This window comes from Theropithecus gelada, chromosome 4, assembly GCF_003255815.1.
Source record: "Theropithecus gelada isolate Dixy chromosome 4, Tgel_1.0, whole genome shotgun sequence".
NCBI classification, from domain to species: Eukaryota; Metazoa; Chordata; class Mammalia; order Primates; family Cercopithecidae; genus Theropithecus; species Theropithecus gelada.
Genome location: NC_037671.1, coordinates 152,290,116 through 152,313,495, shown reverse-complemented (window position 1 = coordinate 152,313,495; position 23,380 = coordinate 152,290,116). Strand labels below are relative to the sequence as shown.

Here is a 23,380-nt window from a genome sequence, read left to right as displayed (position 1 = left end):
TGATAATAACATTTTACCACTTCAAATGAGGTCTAGAAACCTTGCTTCCATTTAGGCTCCCTGTGTCTTCCTCACTTTTTAAAATGTAATTGTCTTAAGTATAACATCCACATAGAGTAAACCTAAGATACTGTTATAATTTTTGCTTCAACCATTAAATATGATTTAAACACACATGAATAATCTATTATATTTAACCCCATTTTGCCTATTCCATTACTTTCTGTTTTCTGAAGTTCCCAGTCTCATTCTGTTTTTAGCTTCCCTCTATTTGAATTTCTCTGGCCATTCTTCAATTATAAGCCCATTGGATAAACATTTTCTTAGTTTACCTTTATCTAAGCAAGTCTTTATTTTCTCTTTATTCCTGAAAAATATTTCTTTCAGCACTGAAAAATATTGTGCCAATTTATGCTGGTTTTCATCATTTCAGATGAAAAATTTGTTGTTATTTGAAATATTGCTTCCCTATAAGAAATGTGTATTTCTCTCCAACTCCTGCACCAAACTTCTAGTGAACAACAACAAAAAAGAAAAACAGCATTATGGCTGCTGCTACATTTCTACTTTCCCAATCTCATACAAAAATTTCTCCTTTGGTACATTCTAACTAGATTGATACAGTGAAGAAAATCTTGAAAAAAGCACTTCTGCCTAGCCAATTTGGCATACTACAAAACCATCACAATTTGCCCTTTGTCAACTTGGCATTATAAACCTCTCTAGATCACACTTATCCTCAACATAAAGGCAACAGAACCATCATGTTTCTGTCTAATACAATGCAAATAGGCCTCACACAACTGAAAATGCAAATCAAAATAATAAAGAAAAACTCGTAACTATTCCAATCCTAGTTTTTTTCAGCAAGTCTTATCACCATTGCTAGTATTTATAACTAACTTTTTAGACTACCCTTTTCATGTCCTCTTTGCCTTCACTCAGCAGGCACCTCAGCGTCTTACGTATTTTTGCCTGGTGGTGACTCAGACCTTCAATTCTGAAAGATCTGGGGACTCTTAAGCAGGGATGCCTACATTGGACTGCTATACATTTTTATTGACTTAACACAAGACGTGAGAGTATTAAGAGCACTCTAGTTGTTTGTTTCTCACAAGAATATATTGTAGCATTTCTGAAACTAGGTTGAACGAAAAAATTGAATTAACTTTTAGGTAATATGAGTCAGGATTATCACCATCAGAGAAAGAAGATAGAAGTAAGTACAGGGGTGCAGTGAGGTTGGAGGAAGGCTACAAAGCACCCTGTGGAGCTGGCTTAGAGTCAGAGTTACCAGTATAAACTCATGTATCATGCATGTACAAACTGATAGAGAAATAAATGTAGATATGTGTGTATATATGAGTTAGCATACATATACAGGCAAAGTAAAAAGCTGACAAAATGGGAGAAAACAATTATTAAAAAGTCACGGCTGCGCGGTCGCCGCTGCAGCCGCCGCCGCCCAGAGCCTCGCGAGCTCATTTGTGCCTGGCTGTTCCCCATCCCTCTCTCCCCAGTGTTTATTGTCTGAGCCATTGGCTGCCCCTAAAGTTTTGGCTCTTTCCCTTAGTAACAGCTTTTACCTTCTTCCTCAATTCCTCTTCCCTCTCACGCCCTTCCCACGCGCGCCGCCTCCCCGCGCCGCTGGCCGCTTGCGCCCCCGCCCCTCCCACCGCGGCGGGAGCACCTCCGCGCGCCACCTGGGGACCCGCGCCATGCTCCCCGGCCAGCCTGCGCGGCGCCCATCCCCGCGCCCTCCGCTTGCTGGGGTTATGATTGCCTCTCACCCCCACGAAGGGGTTATTTTGGGGTGGTTGGAGGCGGCGGCGGCGGCGGCGACGGGAATTTCCTTGTGCCTCCATTCCCGGGAGCGGGAAGCGGCGTTGGAGGCCACCGTTTCCAGAATCAGTAACAGCAACTTGTGATTGGCGATGACCGGATATTCCGTTGCACATCCCCTCAGCAATGCACTGCCGATGGGTTATATCCTGTGTTGTGACCTCATGATTTAAGTGAGAATAAAGATGAGTATAAGCAGTGATGAAGTCAACTTCGTGGTATACAGATACTTGCAAGAGTCAGGATTTTTCCATTCAGCATTTACCTTTGCTATAGAAAGCCATATCAGTCAGTCCAATATAAATGGTGCCCTCGTCCCACCTACTGCATTGATTTCTATCATCCAGAAAGGTCTACAGTATGTAGAAGCAGAAGTTAGTATTAATGAGGATGGTACCTTTATTGATGGTCGACCAATAGAGTTTGTGCCTGATAGATGCGGTAATGCCTGATGTAGTACAAACAAGACAACAGGCTTATAGAGATAAGCTTGAATCGCAACAGGCAGCAGCTGCGGCAGCTGCAGCCAACCAACAAGGATCTGAAAAAAAACGGAGAAATCACAGCAAATGGGGAGGAGAATGGAGCACATACTATAGCAAATAATCATACTGATAGGATGGAAGTGGATGGGGACGTTGAAATCTCTCCTAATAAAGCAGTTGTGTTATGGGGCCATGAATCTGAAGTTTTCATCTGTGCCTGGAACTCTGTTAGTGATCTCCTAGCATTAGGGTCTGGAGACTCAACAGCAAGAATAGGGAATCTTAGTGAAAACAGCACCAGTGGCTCTACACAGTTAGTATGTAGACATTGTATAGGAGAAAGAGGGCAAGATGTTCCAAGCAACAAGGATGTAACATCTCTAGATTGGAATAGTGAAGGTACGCTTCTAACAACTGGTTCCTACGATGGGTTTGACCGAACATGGACTAAATAAAGATGGTAACCTTGCTAGTACCTTAGGACAGCATAAAGGCAATATTTGCATTAAATGGAATAAGAAAAGAAATTTTGTCCTAAGTGCTGGAGTAGACAAGACTACAATTATTTGGGATGCACGTACCGGTGATGCCAAGCAACAGTTTCCTTTTCATTCAGCACCAGCATTAGATGTTCATTGGCAGAGCAACAACACCTTTGCTTCTCGTAGTACAGATATGTGCATTCATATCTGTAAATTAGGACAAGACAGACCTATTGAAACATTCCAAGGACATACGAATGAAGTAAATGTTACCAAATGGGACCCAGCTGGCAATCTCCTGGCCTCCTGTTCTGATGACATGACTTTAAAGATATGGAGTATGAAACAAGACAATTGTGTCCATGATTTGCAAGCACATAAAGAAATTTATACTATCAAATGGAGTCCAACAGGACCAAGGACTAATAATCAAAATGCCAACCTTATGTTAGCAAGTGCATCCTTTGATTCTACTGTTAGGTTATAGGATGTAGACCAAGGGATATGCATCCATACCTTGGCAAAACACTAAGAGCCTGTGTACAGTGTAGCTTTCAGTCCTGATGGCTGGTATCTGACCAGCGGTTCTTTTGACAAATGTGTACACATCTGGAACACACAGACAGGTGCTCTAGTTCACAGCTAGAGGGGAACAGACGGAATTTTTGAAGTTTGCTGGAATGCAGCAGGAGACAAAGTTGGAGCCACTGCATCAGATGGTTCAGATTGTGTATTAGACTTTTGGAAATAGCACTACTAGTTGGAAGCCATGGACCAACTGTGAATCTGTACATAGCCAAAATGACTGTCCCTGACCCACGTACTGCTATAGTCTCACTTGAACCATGGCCAGTCGACTACGGCCAAATCTAAAAGAAATATGGGCCAGGCGCAGAGACTCATGCTTGTAATCCCAGCACTTTGGGAGGTCGAAGCAGAAGGATCAAGGGTCAGGAATTCGAGACCAGCCTGGTCAGTATGGTGAAACCCTGTGTCTTCTGAAAATACAAAAATTAGCTGGACATAGTAGTGTGCGCCTGTAGTCCCAGCTACTCGGGAGACTGAGGCAGAATCGCTTGAGCCCGGGTGGCAGAGGTTGCAGTGAGCAGAGATTGTGCCACTGCACTCCAGACTAGGCAACAGAGCAAGACTTTTTCTCAAAAAAAAAAAAAAAAAAAAAGGAAAGAAATATATACATACAATTTATATAAACAAAATTGCACCCTGAAGATGACAGTTTTGTCACAGCTTGTGAATTCTGTTCACCAAGTGCTAGAATCTAATCTGCTGTGCTGCTAAAATAGCATTTAGAAGTTTTGGATATGAAAAACAGAAGAGAGAAAAATACACATTATAAAAGCAGAACATACATGTGCCAGGTTTTGGATACTAAATGGCAGCCTCATTTTTCCCCCTTGAATCAGCAAACACCATGGATTATATTCTTTTTTTCCCTTCAGTAGTGAGCAGTTTGTATGTACAGAGAAAATGGGCACAAAAACTTGCAGCGGTAGTTTGTTCTTGCTTTAAAATTTTGTTTTTGGTTTAGATTATGGATGCATGAAGTAAGGGAGTGAACTAGTTTCTTGTTTATATTTTTTCACATTTTAAACAACAAAAAAATTCTTTAAAACATTTTAATGCATTCGTTTGAAGAGGTAGATATTTGGTACATTTTATGGCTCCCAGCATATATTCAATTGGTGCATGTTGTGGAAGGGGGAATTGGAAATTAAATGAAAACATATGACTTTGGTCATGTCAGTCTGTAAGACGCATCAGTAAAAGATGTATTATACTCTGTTGGTTTTGGTTTTTGGTTTTGCTTTTTTTGTTTGTTTGTTTTTTGTTTTTTGGTGATGTGGCATAAATGCAATAGTTTCCTTTTTGGGACATATTTCTACCAATTAAAGACTAGAAGGGCACAAATTTTTTTTTTTTAATTACCGTAGAGAAACTACATTTAAAAAATTGGCTGGGCGCAGTGGCTCACACCTGTAATCCCAGCACTTTGGAAGGCCAAGGCGGGTGGATCACCTGAGGTCAGGAGTTCTTGACCAGCCTGGCCAAGATGGTGAAACCCCGTCTCTACCAAAAATACAAAAATTAGCCAGGTACAGTGGCGGGTGCCTGTAATCCCAGCTACTCGGGAGGCTGAGGCAGGAGAATCACTTGAACCTAAGAGGAGGAGGTTGCAGTGAGCCTAGATCGTGCCACTGCACTCCAGCCTGGGCGATAGAGTGAGAATCCATCCAAAAAAAAAAAAAAAAAAAACTTCTGATGTTTTGCAGCCATAAATGAATTATGGTAGAAATGTGCACTATTGTGAAAAGGGGCAAAGTGGTTTTGGGTTTTTTTGTTGTTTGTTTTGCTTTGTTTTTTTAAGAGATTAAAATGTTTCTGGATAAGAATTCGCTTCTCCAATTGTCTATCATTCTGTGTACAAGCTTAAATATGTAATGTAATCAAACTCCAGTATTAAAAATCTCTCATGTTTTTTCTTTATCCTAAGCAAGATAATGGCATATAGCACTGCCATTACATGGCAAAATGTTTGCTACCTTAGTTTAAAAACCAATCTCTAAAACAGAAGACTTGCTTCAAGGTGTTTTTAAACAGCAGTGATTCCGATTTTTTTTTTATGAAAGTATAATTGCACTAACCTTCTGCCTGCTGCTCTGATTCTGCATTTGTGGTAATTGTGACTACATGTTTTTCAAATATAGATAGATTTAAGCCGCTAATTTTTTTCCGGTATCACTACTATATCATGTCTTTTACTCTGTTTATAATATTAAGTATTTTCTTAAAGATACAGATATGAAATTAAACCTCTTGTTCTCATGCAGCTAAGAGTAACATATACAGACAAACAATGGTTTGAAGCCATGTTTATATGTGTGACTAATAAGGCTTGTCATGATTAACATAATCCAGGTATGTCATTTCTGAAGAGAAAGCTCGTCAAATTTATATCTCAAATATTTTAATTGAAGAATTCCTTATTGTTGAGCTTAGCAAATTAATAACACCATTTCTGTCATGAATTATTTTGAGGCCTTTTAGTACTAAAATTTTAACTTTTAAGTTTGAGTAGAAACTGATTTAACCCAAGTAATGCAGCTTTGATTTTCAGCTTTCGTTGCTTTGCTGTTTTTACAAAACAGCATTGATTGAAACAAGTCTTGGTTTCACTAAGGTAGGGTAGCAATTGCTATTGGTAGAGTATATAAATACACTTAATTTCACAATACATTGTTATATGTATCCCAGTTGTTAGTGGGGACTATGAGACTATAATAATATTTTTAAAAATTTACATACAGGCCGGGCGCGGTCGCTCAGGCCTGTAATCTCAGCACTTTGGAAGGCCGAGGTGGGCGGATCACGAGGTCAGGTATAGTGAAACCCTGTCTCTGCTAAAAGTACAAAAATTAGCTGTATGTGGTGGCATGTGACTGTAGTCCTAGCTACTCAGGAAGCTGAGGCAGGAGAATCGCTTGAACCTGGGCAGCAGAGGTTGCAGTGAGCTGAGACCATGCCATTGCACTCCAGCCTGGGTGACAGAGTGAAAGTTCATCTCAAAAAAAAAAAAAAAAAAAAAAAAAATTACATCAGAAGAGGCAATCATTTACGATGGTTTTGTGCCAGCTCTTTTTAGGGTTTTGAATTTAGGTTTTGAATTAGAGATATTTAGAACTTATTAACCTGTGACTTCTGTAGGAAACCTAACATGCTGAGTACCTGGCACTTTAATTCCTGCTTTTATTGCAAGAGGTCCACATCTGTGGTTGGTCTCTGTTATTGTTTAAAAATAAAAATAAAAATTATAAAAAGTCTGTGCAATAATTTTAAAATGTGCTCCCAGGAATAGACACAAATGTTTAGAGTATCTTTTAAGTTGCATTTTCCTTTAGCCATGCATTTGTCAATTGCACTGAATTTAAACCTGAAAGTCAGAGATGATTATTGATGTTACTTTTATATTTTTATATGGACAATTTATTCATTTGCATATACTTACTTTTTCCCAGCTGATTAAAAGCTAGTCAAGAAATTCTGCAATGCAGCTGCCAAAATAGACAGCTACATTTTTATGATATTGTCATCTTTTCTGTTTTTTTTTTTTTTCCTGTAGCTATTTTACTTAAGCATAGTAACCACAATAGGACATACAAAAGGACATATAAAAGACTATAAATACAGAGCTTTATTATCCTGACGTCTTGGGTCTTTTAAGTATACACTTTTCTGAAAGGCATCCATTTTGTAGCCTTGGGTTCTTCATGAGCATGTGATTGTTTATTTTTGCTGCTGTTCTCTACATCATCATTGCCTGTTGATGTGCCAAGATGCTGCTCCAATAGATAGAAATAAGATTATCTCTAATTTGAGCAGTAACATGATTGCAAGAGACCAAGTTTCACATCTTGTAAAGTTCTGTATTTGGGATTCTTGTTCATTTTTCCACCTGTGTTTTCCTGAGAACTTATTCCTGATGATCAATTGAATCCAGTAGTTTTACTATGCTATTCATTGTTGTATAAGCGACTGTAAGGAACTTATCATAAGGAAAAATAGAAGGGAAAACTTGAATGAATACTCATTGATTAAAATGGAATAAAGAAAGAGCAGCTGCTACTTTTAAGCAATATAAAGGAATGTCTTTCTTGGCCTCCATGTAGGAAATCCCGTAGGTTCTTATGTTTGTTCCAATCCCTATTTCCTGCCATTGACCAGGTAACATCATGGCTTTCAAAAGACTTTTAGAAGTGGTAACTCTTGAAATCCCATTTGACCCAGCCATCCCATTACTGGGTATATACCCAAAGGATTATAAATCATGCTGCTATAAAGACACATGCACACGTATGTTTATTGCGACACTATTCTCAATAGCAAAGACTTGGAACCAACCCAAATGTCCATCAATGACAGACTGGATTAAGAAAATGTGGCACATATACACCATGGAATACTATGCAGCCATAAAAAAGGATGAGTTCATGTCTTTTGTAGGGACATGGATGCAGCTGGAAACCATCATTCTCAGCAAACTATGGCAAGAACAGAAAACCAAACACCGCATGTTCTCACTCATAGGTAGGTGGTAATTGAACAACGAGAACACTTGGACACAGGGATGGGAACATCATACACCAGGGCCTGTTGTGGGGAGGGGGGAGGGGGGAGGGANAAATGTCCATCAATGACAGACTGGATTAAGAAAATGTGGCACATATACACCATGGAATACTATGCAGCCATAAAAAAGGATGAGTTCATGTCTTTTGTAGGGACATGGATGCAGCTGGAAACCATCAGTCTCAGCAAACTATGGCAAGAACAGAAAACCAAACACCGCATGTTCTCACTCATAGGTAGGTGGTAATTGAACAACGAGAACACTTGGACACAGGGATGGGAACATCATACACCAGGGCCTGTTGTGGGGAGGGGGGAGGGGGGAGGGATAGCATTAGGAGATATACCTAATGTAAGTGACGAGTTAATGGGTGCAGCACACCAACATGGCGCGTGTATACATGTGTAACAAACCTGCACGTTGTGCACATGTACCCTAGAACATAAAGTGTATATATATATATAAAAGAAGTCAAGCCAGAAAAAAAAAGAAAAAAAAGAAGTGGTAACTCTTAATTTCCTAATAGATATTAGAGTGTACTGAATTCTGTTTTAATTATTGTCTCGGTAAGCATGTTTTAGGATTAAATACCTTTTACGGATACTGAAAGTGACTCCTCTTGTGGTGTGCAAAACAAATTACGGTGCAAAAAGTAATCACCAGATTTAATTACATGAAGGTTTTTTTGCTTTTTGGCATATGAAAATGTCAAGAGAAAGGCCAAAGATCTGTACTTTTTCACTTATAAAACACCTCTGTTTTCCTTAAACTTCTTTCTGTCAAATTAGATTTCATAAGAGAGTACTCTTTTTAAGGAGCTGTTTATGTAGAATGATTTTGTTAAGAGTAATGTAAACTCTTATTGAGTGGAGGCCTAAAGAGGACTGTGCATTTTTGCTATTTAAAGGAATCACAAATGTTCATAATTACGTGAGCAAAAATGACAAGTTTTACTAGATAAGTAGAGAAACAAATCTCAAATGCAGTGCTATAATTTTCATTATCTTGAGCACATTGTACATTTCTATAGAACCTGTTATTATTCTCATATGCTAAGGATGGCGCTTGCATATGGTGAATTCCTGTTGACAGTTTCCACAGAAATCCTATTTCAGTGGACCAACATTGTGGCATGGGAGCAAATGTCAACATTTTGTGGCATAGCAGCAAATCTACAAGACACCCTGGTTGGTTGGTTTTCTGTTTTGTTTTCTTTGTTTTTTCCCTCTTCTCCTGAATCAGCAGGGATGGTAGGAGGGTAGGCAAGTTGTGAGTTACTCTTTCCAGTAGTAGCTCTGAAATGTCACATTTAATAACAATTTTTTAAAACATGATTCTAGTTAAATGTAGAAGAGAGAAAAAAGAGGAAGTGTTCACTTTTTTAATATACTGATTTAGAAATTTGATGTCGTATATCAGTAGTTCTGAGCTTTCTTTATTTCTGCCTTTACGTTGACAGTGTTGAAGCAGGGTAAATAACTAGGGAGTTTTTTTTTTCTCTAGTGAGCTGTTTCGTGATGTTTTCTTTAGAGTTTCTGGGTAAGTTCAGGAAAACATTCTGCATGTTTTATCTAGTCTGATGTACTTATCCATCTCATTACAAACAAAAACACGCAGACTGCATTTGTAGCTCTGTAATCCTTGAATACAGAAGTAAATTTTCTTCTTTCCTGACTTTGATCTTGTAGCTATATTGTTTTCATTTTTATTTTTACAAATCCTTTGAGTCTAATTCTGTGAGCCTACCTACAGCACTGGATTAAAATGTCTGCATCATTTCTTTAGTTATGCAGTTAACTTTAAAACTGTTGTAAAAGTTTAAACCAGCCCATGACGGTTTTCTGTACATGGTAAAGAACTTCATTGATCGGTTTTCATGATTATTGTATCAGGAAGAGTGATATAGATGTTCTATGCGTTCCTGGACCACGTTAATTACACTTATGATGTATTTTGGTTCCACATCACAATGATTTGTCCCCAGGGACCCTTTTTATCCTTTCTAGACACATTTTTGTTGTTGTTGTTGTATTGTTGCAGTTTCCCTTTGAGAAAGAAAATCTTAAAAATCAACTGAAATAGAAAAGTCCCAATTTTAAAAATAGGCAAAGACATGAAAAGGAAATTTGTAAAATAGATATTCAAGTGCTACTTTAACATGAAAAAATGCTTGACTTTATTGTTTTACAATACATGACAATGAACATAGGCTATCATCAACCAGGAAAGCACACTCAAGCCCAGGTGTCCAGCGTTTCTATTGGAGGTAAGTCAAATAGGCCTGATTGACTTCCTGGGTGCTTAACCCCAGCCTCCGGCCCCTGCAGAAATCTGGTTGGTACTGCATGAACCAAGGCCCACTCCATAAATTATATTGTTCACACAGACTGTATGGGGTCCCCAAGGCCCCAAGGAAACAAAGACAGTCTTATCAGGCACGATATTCCAAGGGCTTAGATGTTGCTTCTTAATAGTCAGGTGTAAATAAAAATAAAATTTCAACACTCTCTAAATTTTTTTTACTTTTAAGTTCGGGGTACATATGTAGGATGCACAGATTTGTTACATAGGTAAGCATGTGTTATGGGAGTCTGTTGTATAGATTGTTTCATCACCCCAGTATTAAGCCTAGTATCTTTTAGTTATTTTAATGATCTTCTCCCTCCCCCACCTCTCCTCCCTCTGGTAGGCCCCAATGTGTATTGTTCTTCTCCGTGTGTCCATGTGTTCTTATCATTTAGCTCTCACTTACAGGTGAAAACATGCGGTATTTGGTTTTCTCTTCCTGCATTAGTTTGCTAAGGATAATTGCCTCCAGCTCCTTCCATGTTCCTGCAAAGGACATGATCTCATTCATTGTTATGGCTGCAAAGTATTCTGTAGTGTATATGTATCACATTTTCTTTATCCAGTCCACCACTGATGGGCATTTAGGTTGATTCCATGTCTTTACTATTGTGAATAGTGCTGCAATGAACATACACATACATTTGTCTTTATAATAGAATGATTTATATTCCCTTGGGTATATACCCAGCGTATTAGTCCATTTTCATGTTGCTGATAAGGACATACCCAAGATGGGAAGAAAAAGAGGTTTAATTGGACATACAGTTCCATATGGTTGGGGAGGCCTCAGAATCATGGTGGGGAGTGAAAGGCACTTCTTACACTGTGGCAGTAAGAAAAAATGAGGAAGAAACAAAAGCAGAAAACCATTTATCTGATGGATAAATCCATCAGATGTCATGAGACATATTCACTATCATGAGAATAGTATGACAAAGACCAGCCCTCGTGATTCAATTACCTCCCCCTGGGTCCTTCTCACACATGGGAATTCTGGGAGATACAATTCAAGTTGAGATTTGAATGGGAACACAGCCAAACCGTATCACCCAGTAATGGAATTGCTGGGTCCAACGGTATTTCTATCTTTAGGTATTTGAGGAATCTCAAACTGTCTTCAACGATGGTTGAACTAATTTAATTTATACTTCCACCAACAATGTACGTGTTCTTTTCCTCCACAACCTCCCCAGCATCTGTTATTTTTTGACTTTTTAATAATAGCCATTCTGACTGGTGTGAGACAGTATCTTATAGTGGTTTTGATTTATATTTCTCTAATAAGCAGTGATGTTGAGCTTTGTTTACATAATTGTTGGCTCCATGTATGTCTTCTTTTGAAAAGTGTCTATTCATGTGTTTTGCCCACTTTTTAATAGGGTTGTTTGATTTTCTCTTGTAAATTTGTTTGAGGTCCTTAAAGATACTGGATATTAGACCTTTGTCAGATGCATAGTTTGCAAATATTTTCTCCCATTTTGTAGGTTACCTGTTTACTCTGTTAGTCATTTCTTTTGCTGTGCAGAAGCTCTTTAGTTAAATTAGATCCCATTTGTCAATTTTTGCTCTTGTTGAGATTGCACCAGGTGTCTTTGTCATAAAATCTTTTCCCATTCTTATGTCCAGGATGGCATTACCTAGGTTGTCTTCCAGGATTGTTATAGTGTGGGGTTTTACATTTAAGTCTTTAATCCATCTTTAGTTGATTTTTGTATATGGTGTAAGAAAGGGGTCCAGCTTCAATCTTTTGTGTATGGCAAGCCTCATATCCCAGCACTATTTATTGAATAGGAAGTCTTCACTCCACTGCTTGTTTTTGTCAGTTTTTTAAAAGATCAGATGGTTGTAGGTGTCTGGCCTTATTTCTGGGTTCTCTATTCTGTTCCATTGGTCTATCAGCCTGTCCTTGTACCAATACCATGCTGTTTTGGTTACTGTAGCCCTATAGTATAGTCTGAAGACAAGTAGTGTGATGCCTCCAGCTTTGTTCCTTTTGCTTAGGATTGTCTTGGCTAAATGTATTCCTTGGAAGGAAATTAACAGAGACTTGTGCTTCATCCCTCCCTAAGCAGAATGTCCATGGTAATTATTAACTTAGATCAGATTTCTTTACATGTAGGTTAACAACCTATATCAGATCTCCTACTAAATAAATGGTTGAATAACAGAGACTCACTCTATAAAAATGCTTTTTATTCAGATGGCATGTACCAGGTCAGTTATTGCAAATAAACATAACACTTACGGATTTCTGGGGCAGAGCTGGTGATGGGAGTTAATCATGTAGGCATTTCTTTGTCTGTGTAAATAACAAAGCATAAAGCTGGGGAGCCCCAAAACTGAAATTGATGTCTTTGAAAACAATGTATTTGCATATATTGTTCAGAAATGTCTGTTAATCCAAGTTGAAATTGCACATTACTTTAGGGGAAAAAAAGATAATTAGGATGCAGTGTATGAATAATGCCCTGCCATTTAAAAATAAATTTTGTCCATGTCTGCTTCTTGCTTGAATCCTTAAAATCATTAGTTAAGATTGAAGTTGGAAAATTTTATGATTCATGTGAATTTGTTTTGACATTGTGTTAACACATTCATGATAAGAGAAATGCAAATGAATACTGGATACCATTTCTCTGCTCTAAAATTAGCAAAAAGCTGGACAACTTACAAGCTTTACTACTGGTGCAGAGAAAAATATTACAACCCTTACAGGAGAATTCAGCCTTATGTAACAAAACAACATATGACCTCACTTTTTAAACTTATTTTTTCAATAATTATAGATTTATAGTAAAGTGAAAAGAAAGAATACAGGGAGTTCACATGTACCCTTTCACCTAAACTTTCCCAATATCACCATTTTACTTTATCAACATCAGGCTGTTGACATTGGTTCACTACCAAAATCAAGATATTAAATACTTAAACCATCCATTACCAGAAGGCTCCCTTATCCTACTTACTTATATCCATACCCACCCTATACCCCACCCTGAGCCCTGGCAATAACTAATATGTACTTCATAGCAATACTTAAGCTATTACACAAGTGTTATGTAAATGAAAACATGCAACCTGTTTCCTTTTGATATTAACTTTTATTCCCTTTAGAAACAATTTCCTTAAGGTTCATTCAAGTTGCTGCATGTATTAATGGTTCATTCCTTTTTATTGCTTTATGGCATAAAGGTGGTTTATGCCATAGATATAACACCTTTGCTTAATTATTCATTCACTGAAGCACATTTGGGCTTTTGACTACTATAAATAAAGGTGCTGTGAATATCTATGCATAATTTTCTGAGGGAAAATAAGTTATTTCTCTGAGATATATGCTTAAGAGTATAATTGCCAGGTCATATGGTAGGTCCATTTTAGTTTATAAATAACCACCAAATTATTCCTCAGAGTTGATGTACTATGTATCAGTGACATTCTCCTCACATCCACACTAGTGTTTGTGTTATCACTATTTCTTTTATTTTAGCCATTCTGATGAGCATTAGTCATATCTTATTGTGGTTTTAGTTTTTATTTCTTCATTGACCAATGATATTACACATCTTTGCATGTGCTTATTTGGCATCAGTATCTCTTCTATCAAATGTCTGTTTATGTCTTTTTCCCATCTTCTAATTGGATTGCTTATTGCCAACTTTTGAGAAATCTTAATATATCCTAGATATAAGACTTTTGTTGGATATATGGTTTGCAAATATTTTCTCACAGTCCACAGGTTATCTTTCCATTTTTTTAAACGAACTCTTTCACAGAGTGAATTTTTTAAACTTTGCAGATGTCCGATCAATTTTCCTCCTACATATTATACTTTTGGAGTCATATCTAAGACCTCTTCACCTCGTTCTAGGTGCCAAAGATTTTTACTTATTTATTTTCTGGAATTTCATAGTTTTATATTTTATATTTACATTCTTTATCTACTTTGAGTTAGTCCTTGTAGAAGATATACAGAGTTAGTTAAGATTCCTTTTGCTTAAGGACGTCTAATTGCTCCAGCACCATTTATTTAAAAAGCAATTTCTCTTCTATTAAATCGCTCTTGCAACTTGGTCAAAAACTCATTGAACGTATTTGTGAGGATATATTTCTGGTTTTTCTATTCTGTTCCATTTATCTATGTGTTTATTACTCCAATAGTACCACACTATCTGGATTACTGTGTCTATATAGTATGTTAAGAAGAATGATTTCTTTCACTTTATTCCCCTAGAATACATCTATTCTAGGGTCTTTCATTTTCACATAAATTTTATAAGATTGCTTTTAAAAGAAAAACCATTACTGAAATATGGATAGAAGAAATATGTTAAATCTATAGATAAATTAAAATAATGGGCATCCTTATGATATTGAGTTTTTCAAACTAGAAATATGGTGTCTAGAAATATTTATGTTTTCTTTAATTTGTCATCAACCTTTTGTAGCTGTCATCATCAAGATCGTTTGTATGTTTTCTAAGATTTTTTTTATTTTTTATTTTTTTCTGGAACCCGTCTAGTTATTTATTTATTTACTTATTTATTTATTTATTATATTGATTCATGATATATGTACATATTTTGGAGGTATATGTGATATTTTGATACATTTGCATAATATACAATTTTCAAATAAGAGTAATTGTTATATCCATCACATTAAACATTTAACTTTCCTTTATGCTGAAAACATACAAATTATTTTCTTCTAGCTGTTCTGAAATATATAATAAATTAGTGTTTCCTGTAGTCACTCTACTTATTTATCAAATAATAGATCTTATTTCTTCTATCTAACTGAATTTTTGTACCCACAAATCAACTTCTTTTCAATCCCCCGACTCCCTACCCTTCCTAACCTATGGTAACCACCAATCTACCCTCTGTCTTCATGTGATTCATTTTTTAAGCTCTTGCATATGAGTGTGAAATATGATGTTCATCTTCCTGTTCCTGTTTTATTTCACTTAAAGTTCCTCCTGTTCCATCCATGTTGCTGGAAATTATAAGATTTCATTTTTCTTATAGCTGAATAATATTCTATTGTGTATTGATATGGATTGGCTGTGTGTAACTGTCCAAATCTCATCTCAATTTGTATCCCTACACGTCAAGGGAGGGTACGGGTGGGAGATGATTGGATCATGGGAGCTGTATTAGTCCATTCTCACACTGCTATAAGGCCATACCTGAGACTAGGGAACTTATAAAGGAAAGAAGTTTAATTGACTCACAGTTCTACAGGGCTGGGGAGGCCTCAGGAAACTTACAATCACGGCAGAAGCAGAAGCAACACGTCCCTCTTTACAAGGTGGCAGGAGAGAGAAGAATGAGAACCAAGCAAACAGGGATGCCCCTCACGAAACTATCAGATCTCATGAGAATTTACTCACTATCGTGAGAATAGCATGGGAGAAACCACCCCCATTATTCAATTACCTCCCACTGGGTTCCTCCCATGACATGTGGGGATTATGAAAATTACAATTCAAGATGAGATTTGTGTAGGGACACAGCCAAACCATATCAGGGGTGGATTTCCCCCTTGCTGTTCTCATGATAGTGTGTTCTCACAAGATCTGATGGTTCAAAACTGTGTGACTTCTCTCTCCTTCTCACTCTCTCTCTCTTCAACTTCACCATGGTAAGATGTGCTTGCTTCCCCTGTGCTTTCCATCATGATTGCCAGTTTCTGAGAACTCTCAGCCATGCTTTCTGTTAAGCCTGTTGAACTGTGGGTAAATTAAACTTCTCTTCTTCATAAATTACCCAGTCTCAGGTAGTTATTCATAGCAGTGTGAGAACAGACTGATACATGTATATATACCACATTTTCTCTATCTATTCATTTACTTATGGGTACTAGGTTGATTCCATATTTTGGTTATTTGAATAGTGTCACAATAAACATTGGAGTGGATATATCTCTTTGATATATTTATTTCCTTTCTTTTAGATATATATCTGGTAGTGGAATTGTTGTATCCTGTGGTAGTTCTATATTTAATTTTTTGAGTAACTTTCATACTGTTTTCTATAACGACTGTACTAGTTTATATTCCCACCAATCATATAAAAAGGTTCCCTTCTTTCCATATCCTTGCCAGCATTTGTTATTGCCTATCTTTTTGATAAAAGCAATTTTGACTGAGGTGAGATGACATTTCATTGTGATTTTGATTTTTATTTCTCAGACTATTAGTGATGCTGAGCCCTTTTTCATATATCCATCTGCCATTTGCATATCTTCTGAGAAATGTCTATACTGACCTTTCATTTGTATTAAAATTGAATTATTGGTTCTTTTGCTACTGAGTTGTTTGGGTTCTTTTTATATTCTGATAATTTATCCCTTGTCATATGGGTAATTTGCAAATGTTTTCTCCCATTCTGTGGGTTACCTCTTCATTTTGTTGTTTCCTTTGATGTGCAGATGCTTTTCAGATTGATGTAATCTTATTTACATCTTATTTACATCTTATTTACAAATCTTATTTTTGCTTTTGTTACCTGTGATTTTGAGGTCTTACTCAAAATATCTTTACCCAGACTAATGATCTAGGGCATTTCCACAGTGTTTTCTTTTACTACTTTTATAGTTTCCAGTCTTAGATTTAAGTCTTTAATCAATTTTTATTTGATTTTTGTGTATGGTGATAGATAAGTTTCTAGTTTTATTCTTTTGCATATGGATGTGCAGTTTTCCCAGAACCATTTATTGAAAAGATTGTCTTATTTCTTTCCAATGTACAATGCCTGAAGGCTTTCTCAGTAATGATTTGATCTTAAATGTATGGATTTGGTTCTGGGTTTTCTATTATGTTCCATTGGTCTATGTCTGTTTTTATGCTGGTGCCATACTGTTTTGGTTACTGTAGCTCAGTAGTATACTTTGAAGTCAGGCAGTGTGATGCCTCCAACTTTCTTCTTTTTTCAGGATTGAAGGCTTTAGTGACTCCATGTAAATTTTAGAATTATTTTTTCTATTTCTGTGAAGAATGGCAATGGTATTTTGACAGACATTGTTTGAATTTGTTTTAATATTGACATTTTAACAATATTAATTCTTAAAATCCACGAGCATGAAATGTCTTTCCATTTTCCTTTGTCCTCTTCATTTCTTTCATCAATGTTTTATAGTTTCCATGTAAAGATCTTTCATTTCTTTGGTTAAATTTATTCCTAAGTAGTTTATATTTTTTAACTATTGTAAATGGAATTGTTTTCTTAATTTCTTTTTCAGCTGCAGATGTATATAAATGATACTGATTTTTGTATGTTAATTTTATATCCTCCAACTTTACTGAATTTATTCAATAACTCTTAACAGTGTTAGGTGATGTATTAAGAATTCTCTAAATATAGTGTCATCTGTGAACAAGGATCTTTTAACTTCTTCTTTTCCAGCTTTGATGCCCTTTATTTGTTTCCGTTGCTTGATTGCTCTGACTAGGACTTACAGTATTATGTTGAATAAACATGGTGAAAGTAAATATCCTTATCTTGTTCCAAAGCTTAGAGGCAAGGCTTTAGATATTTCCCCATTCAGTATGATGTTAGCTGTGGGGTTGTCATATATGCCTTTATTGTTTTGATGTATATTCCTTCTATACCCATTTTGCTGAGTACTTTTTATCATAAAGAGATGTTGAGTTTTATCAAATGCTTTTTCAGCACCTATTGAAATGATTATATGGTTTTTGTTCTTGGTTCTGTTAATGTAATATGTCATGTTTATTAATTTGATACATTGAACCATTCTTGCATCCTTGGAATGAGTCCCACTTGCTTATGATAAATGATCTTTTTAATGTGTTGTTGAATTCAGTTTGCTAGTATTTTGTTGAGAATAGTTGCATCTATGTTCATCTGGGATATTGGTCTGTAGTTTTCCTTTTTCTTTGTGACCTTGTCTGGTTTTCGTATTGGGGTAATTTTGCCTTTTGGAATGAGTTTGAAAGTATTGTCACTTCTTCAATTTTTTCAAATTGTTTCAGTAGAATTGATATTAATTCTTTTTTAAGTGTTTAACAGAATTCAGCAGTGAAACTATCAGGTTCTAAGCTTATCTTTGATGAGAAAATTTTTTACTAATTCAATCTTGTAAGTCACATTTGGTCTGTTTTCTATTTCTTCTTGATTAAATCTTGATATTTTGTATGTATGCAAGAATTTATCCATTGATTCTAGGTTTTCCAAAGTGTTAGTGTGTAGTTGTTCTTAATAGCCTCTAAAGATTCTTTGTATTTATGTGGTATCAGTTGTTTACCTTGCTTTTTTATTCCTGATCTTAGTTATTTGAATCTTCTCATTCTTTCTTAGTCTAGAAAAAGGTTTGTCTATGTTGTATATCTTTTCAAAAACCCAACTTTTTGTTTTGTTGATTTGGGGGGTTCTTTTAGCCGAAAGTTCATTTATTTGTGCTCTAGTATTTATTATTTCTTCCCTTCGACTATCATTGGGGTTAGTTTTTGTTTTTCTAGTTCCTTGGGGTATATCATTAGGTGATTTATTTGAAAACTTACTACTATTTTACATAGGCACATATTGACATAAACTTCCCTCTTCCCTATTCTGTATCCCATAGAATTTGGTATATTGTATTTCTATATTCATTTGTTTCAAGAATTTTTTTAATTTTTAAATTAACTTATTCATTTATCTGTTGGTCCTTCGGGAGCATGTTGTTTAATTTCCATGTGATTGTGTAGTTTACAACATTTCTCTTGTTATTGATGTCTAATTTTATTCCATTGTGGTCTGAGAAGATAATTGATATAATTTTGCCTTTTTTGAATTTGTTTGAGACTTGTTTTGTGACCAAACATACTGTCTGTTCTAAAGCATGTTTCATGGGCTGATGAGAAGACTGCGTATTCTACAATAATTGAGTGAAATGTTCTGAAAATGTCAGTTAGGCCCATTTGGTCTACTATGTAGTTTAATTCTGATGCTTCTTTGTCGATTTTTCTGTTTGGATAATTTGTCCATTAATGGGAGCGGGGTGTTGAAGTCTTAACCATTATTGTATTACAACTCATCTTTCTCTTTAGATCAATTAATGCTCATCTTATATACTTGAGAGTTACTGTGTTGGGTGTGTAGATATTTATAGTTGTTATATCCTCTTGCCGAATTGACCTCTTTTTAAAAATAGTGTTCTTTGTTTGTTTGTTCATTTTTGCAGTCTTTGATTTGTTGTCTATTTTATCTTATATAAATATAACTACTCCTGTTCTTTTTTTGTTTCCATTTGCATAGAATATCTTTTCCATTCCTTCAAGTTCAGTCTATGTGTATTTTTATAGGTGAAGTGGGCTTCTTATAGGCAACATATAGTTGGATCTTTTTTCTTTATGCATTCATTTACTCTATATCTTTTCATTAGAGCATTTATTTCTTTTATATCAATGTTAATATTGATAAGTAAGGACTTACTACTGTCATTTGTGACATGTTTTCTAGTTGTTTTATAATTCCTCTTTACTTTTCTTACTGTCATCCTTTGTGATTACATGATTTTCTTTGGTAGTATGTTTTAATTAATGGTTTTTATTTTTAGTGCATTCATTATAGGTTTTAGCTTTGTGGTAGCCATCAGGCTTGCACAAATCTTATAATTATAACAAGTTATTTTAAAGAGATGGCAACTTATCTTTTATCACAAAGAAAGTAATAGAAATAAAGGAAAAATGACAAACTCTACACTTTAACTTCATTCCCCCCTCATTTTTACTTTTGTTGTTTCAATTTATGTGTTTTTATCCTGACTATCTCTTAACAGGTTGCTGTAGCTCCTATTACTTTTGGTAGATTTGTCTTTTAGTCTTCATACTAGAGTTCATTGGATTACATATCAAAATCTTGTTATAGTATTCTGAGCTTGTCTTTGTACTTATTTCATGAGTGGGTTTTATGCCTTTTTATGTTTTACTTTTGCATGTCAGTATTTTTCCTTTCAAACTGAAAAATTCTCTTTATGATTTCTAGTAATACAGGTCTGTTGTGATGAATTTTCTTAGTTTTTGTTCATTTTGAAAAAACTATATTTCTTCTTCAGGTTTGAAAGATAAATTTTCAGGGTATATTCTCAGTTGGCATTTTTTTTTTTTTTTTTTTTTTTTACTGTTTTGAATATGTCATCCTCCTCCCTCCTGACCTATATGATTTTTACTGAAAAATCCGTTGCCAAATAAATTGGAGCCTCTATACATTTATGCTTATTCTCTTTTGCTGTCTTTAGTATACATTTATACTTATTTTCTTTTGCTGTCTTTAGGATCCCTTTTGCCCTTGCCCTTTAAGAATTTTATTATTACATGACTTGGAGTAGTCTTATTTGGGCTTAATCTGTTTGGTGATCTCTGACCTTTACATACCTGAATATTTATATCTTCCTCAAGTTTTGGAAAGTTTTGTATTATTACTTCTTTGAATATGCTTTCTTTTTCTTTTGCTCAGATTCCCCTTGAATACCATTAATTTTTAGATTTTCTTTTAAGGTAGTTTTTTATATCTTGTGGGTGACAGAGCAGGAGCACCATCATTTCATACAAACACCACCATTTTAAGTTCCAGCTCCCTTTCTAGCTTCATTCATTTCAAGGAAATCACTTCTCTTCCAACTACAAGCAGCCAGAAAGAACAGACAGTAAAACACAGATAAGGTTGCTTGGGCACAGAGGGAGATGTGGGGAATGTCTCTTGGGTAACTGTGAAACCTCACCCTCATACAATGGGCCCCAGTAAAACAGTGGGCCTTAATAAGCACATTCTTTTCCCTTTAGGTGCACTAAGATAGAAATGCTAAAAGCAGACTCCACAAGTGTGCCTTCAGCTTCAGGGATATATGGGAACAGACACACAACTCTCCCTCCCAGATAAGCACAACAAAGAGACAAAAGAGACACAGAAGCAGTCCAAGCCTCTGATAAACTCCCCCACCCTAAATCCTTAAAAACTCTTAGTCTGTAAGAGAGTGGGCATGACCTAACTCAGCCAGTAGCCTCTCTCAGGTTTGTTTTCTCTAAAATAAACCTTTTCTTGACTGTATAGCAACTTTTTGTTTTTCTTTCCTCTTTCTTTAATTCTTACAGTGGGCATTTTTCATTCCTTTTCATTCTTTTTTTCTTTTCTCTCTCTCACACAGTGTGTTTTCCAATTGCCTGTCTTTGACTTCACTGATTCTTTTCTCTGCTTCATTTATTCTACTGTTAAAAGCCTCTAATGAACTTTTTAGTTAAGCAAATATACCTCTAAGTTCTAGGATTTCTGTTTGATTTTTAAAAACTGTCTCAAATTCTTCGTTGAATTTCTCTGATAAATTTTTGAATTGCTTATTTGTATTATTTTGGAGATTTTTGAATTTCCTTAAAACTGCTATTTTGAATTCCTGATTGGAGAGTCTACCAATTGCCTTCTCGATGAGGTTGATCACTGGCTCCTTTCTTTGTCTGTTTTAGGAGGTCATGGTTCACCGTTTGCTAATGTTGTTTCTTGCAGATATATATCTATGTCTTTGCATTGAAGAATTAGTTACTAATTCTAGCCTATCTGGCTTGTTTGGGTTTTTACTGAGTATGTCTGCTTAGGTATTTATTTGCAATGTAGCTGTTCAATATCTTTTTGCTGGGTCACTACCTCCTTTTTGGCACTAGGTGGCATTTTAGCCCAGATTTGCCTTTTCAGCACTAACAAAGTTCAGTGTGTTGCCTGTCCTGGACGGGGAAGGTCCCGAAGAGAGTACCCTGGCATCCTGGCAGTGTGGAAAGGTTGGCCAAAAGTTCATGCTCAGGAGACCCCAGTGTACCCCCTAAAGTTCTGTGTTGCTGAACAGCCACTCTGATTTGGCATCTCCTTTGGCCTCGATACAGAGCAGTGTTTTTCACCTGTGGATGCTAGTCCCATCTCTCTGCTTTGTTTCTAGCTGCCCTCAGGAACTTTTCTCCCTTTGGGCACTTGTGATGTTTCCAACGGGTTGAAGAGGGACAGGTCTTCTGCCAGGAAACCCAAGATGGTGGGAAAGCTGGTTGTCCACCTTGATCTCACTTCTTCCTGTATAGTAATCATGCGTCAGGGAGAAATTTTCCTTGGGTTTTGTGCCTGGCAGACTAGGGAGCAGGAATCTCAAACGTAAAAGTCTGATTTTTTTTTTTGCCCTCTGTACAGAATTTTTTCACTTCTCTATGGACTCCGAAACTGTCTCATTTTCATATTTGAGTTCTGGAATATTGCTGATGATAGTCTTAGTGTTATATTTTTGTTTTAGGTTTTCTGTCAAGGGAAAGTGAAGCCAACTTCCTTCTACTCTACCATTTTGGTGACATCACTCCTGTTTTATAAGATTTAAATCTAAGTATTTCATTTTTTTTAAAGTTACTAAAATAATCCTATTTTTAAAATGTTAGTATCCATTTGTCAGTGTATGGAAATGCAATTAATGCTTTTTATTTTGTATCCTGAGGAATTTCATATTGATTTCTGGTTTACTTCATTATGGTCAGAGATTTTACTCTTTATGATTTTAATTTTTAAGATTTGTTAAGGTATGTCTTATTGTTCAGGATATACTCTATCTTTGTGAATGTTCTGTGGACACTTAAAATAATTTTGTATTCAGGTGTTGTTGGGTGAAGTGCTCTATAAATGTCCTTTAGATATTGAAGCATTTTTAAGATGACTGTTTTAAAATCCTTAGCAGATAATTTCAACATCTGATTCATCTTCATATTGACATCTGTTGATTGTCTTCTCTCATTCAAATTGTGATTTGTCTCACATTTAGTATGCCAAATGATTTTGATTGTATCTTGGACATTTTGGTTATCATGCTTGATCATATATAAATCCCTTGACCCTACATAAATTTTTTATTGTAGTATACTGTAGCCCTGTTTAGCATATAGGTTCTGGTACACTTTTGTGGGATTCAATTCCAATGACAGTTTAGTTTTCTCAGCTCTTACAACATTATTCTGTTCTGGTTCTTCTAATGTTATTGAGCTCTCACTCAATGTCTCCTGGAGCCATCTATGGGGCAGAAGTCACTTCTGTGGGTCACCTGTTGTCACTCAT

General features: G+C 36.0%; 1 pseudogene; it reads left to right on the top strand.

Annotated features, from left to right (window-relative positions):
• Positions 1-1,973: 1,973 nt before the first annotated feature.
• Positions 1,974-3,560, top strand: LOC112623309 (annotated as a pseudogene).
• The last annotated feature ends 19,820 nt before the right edge of the window (positions 3,561-23,380 follow it).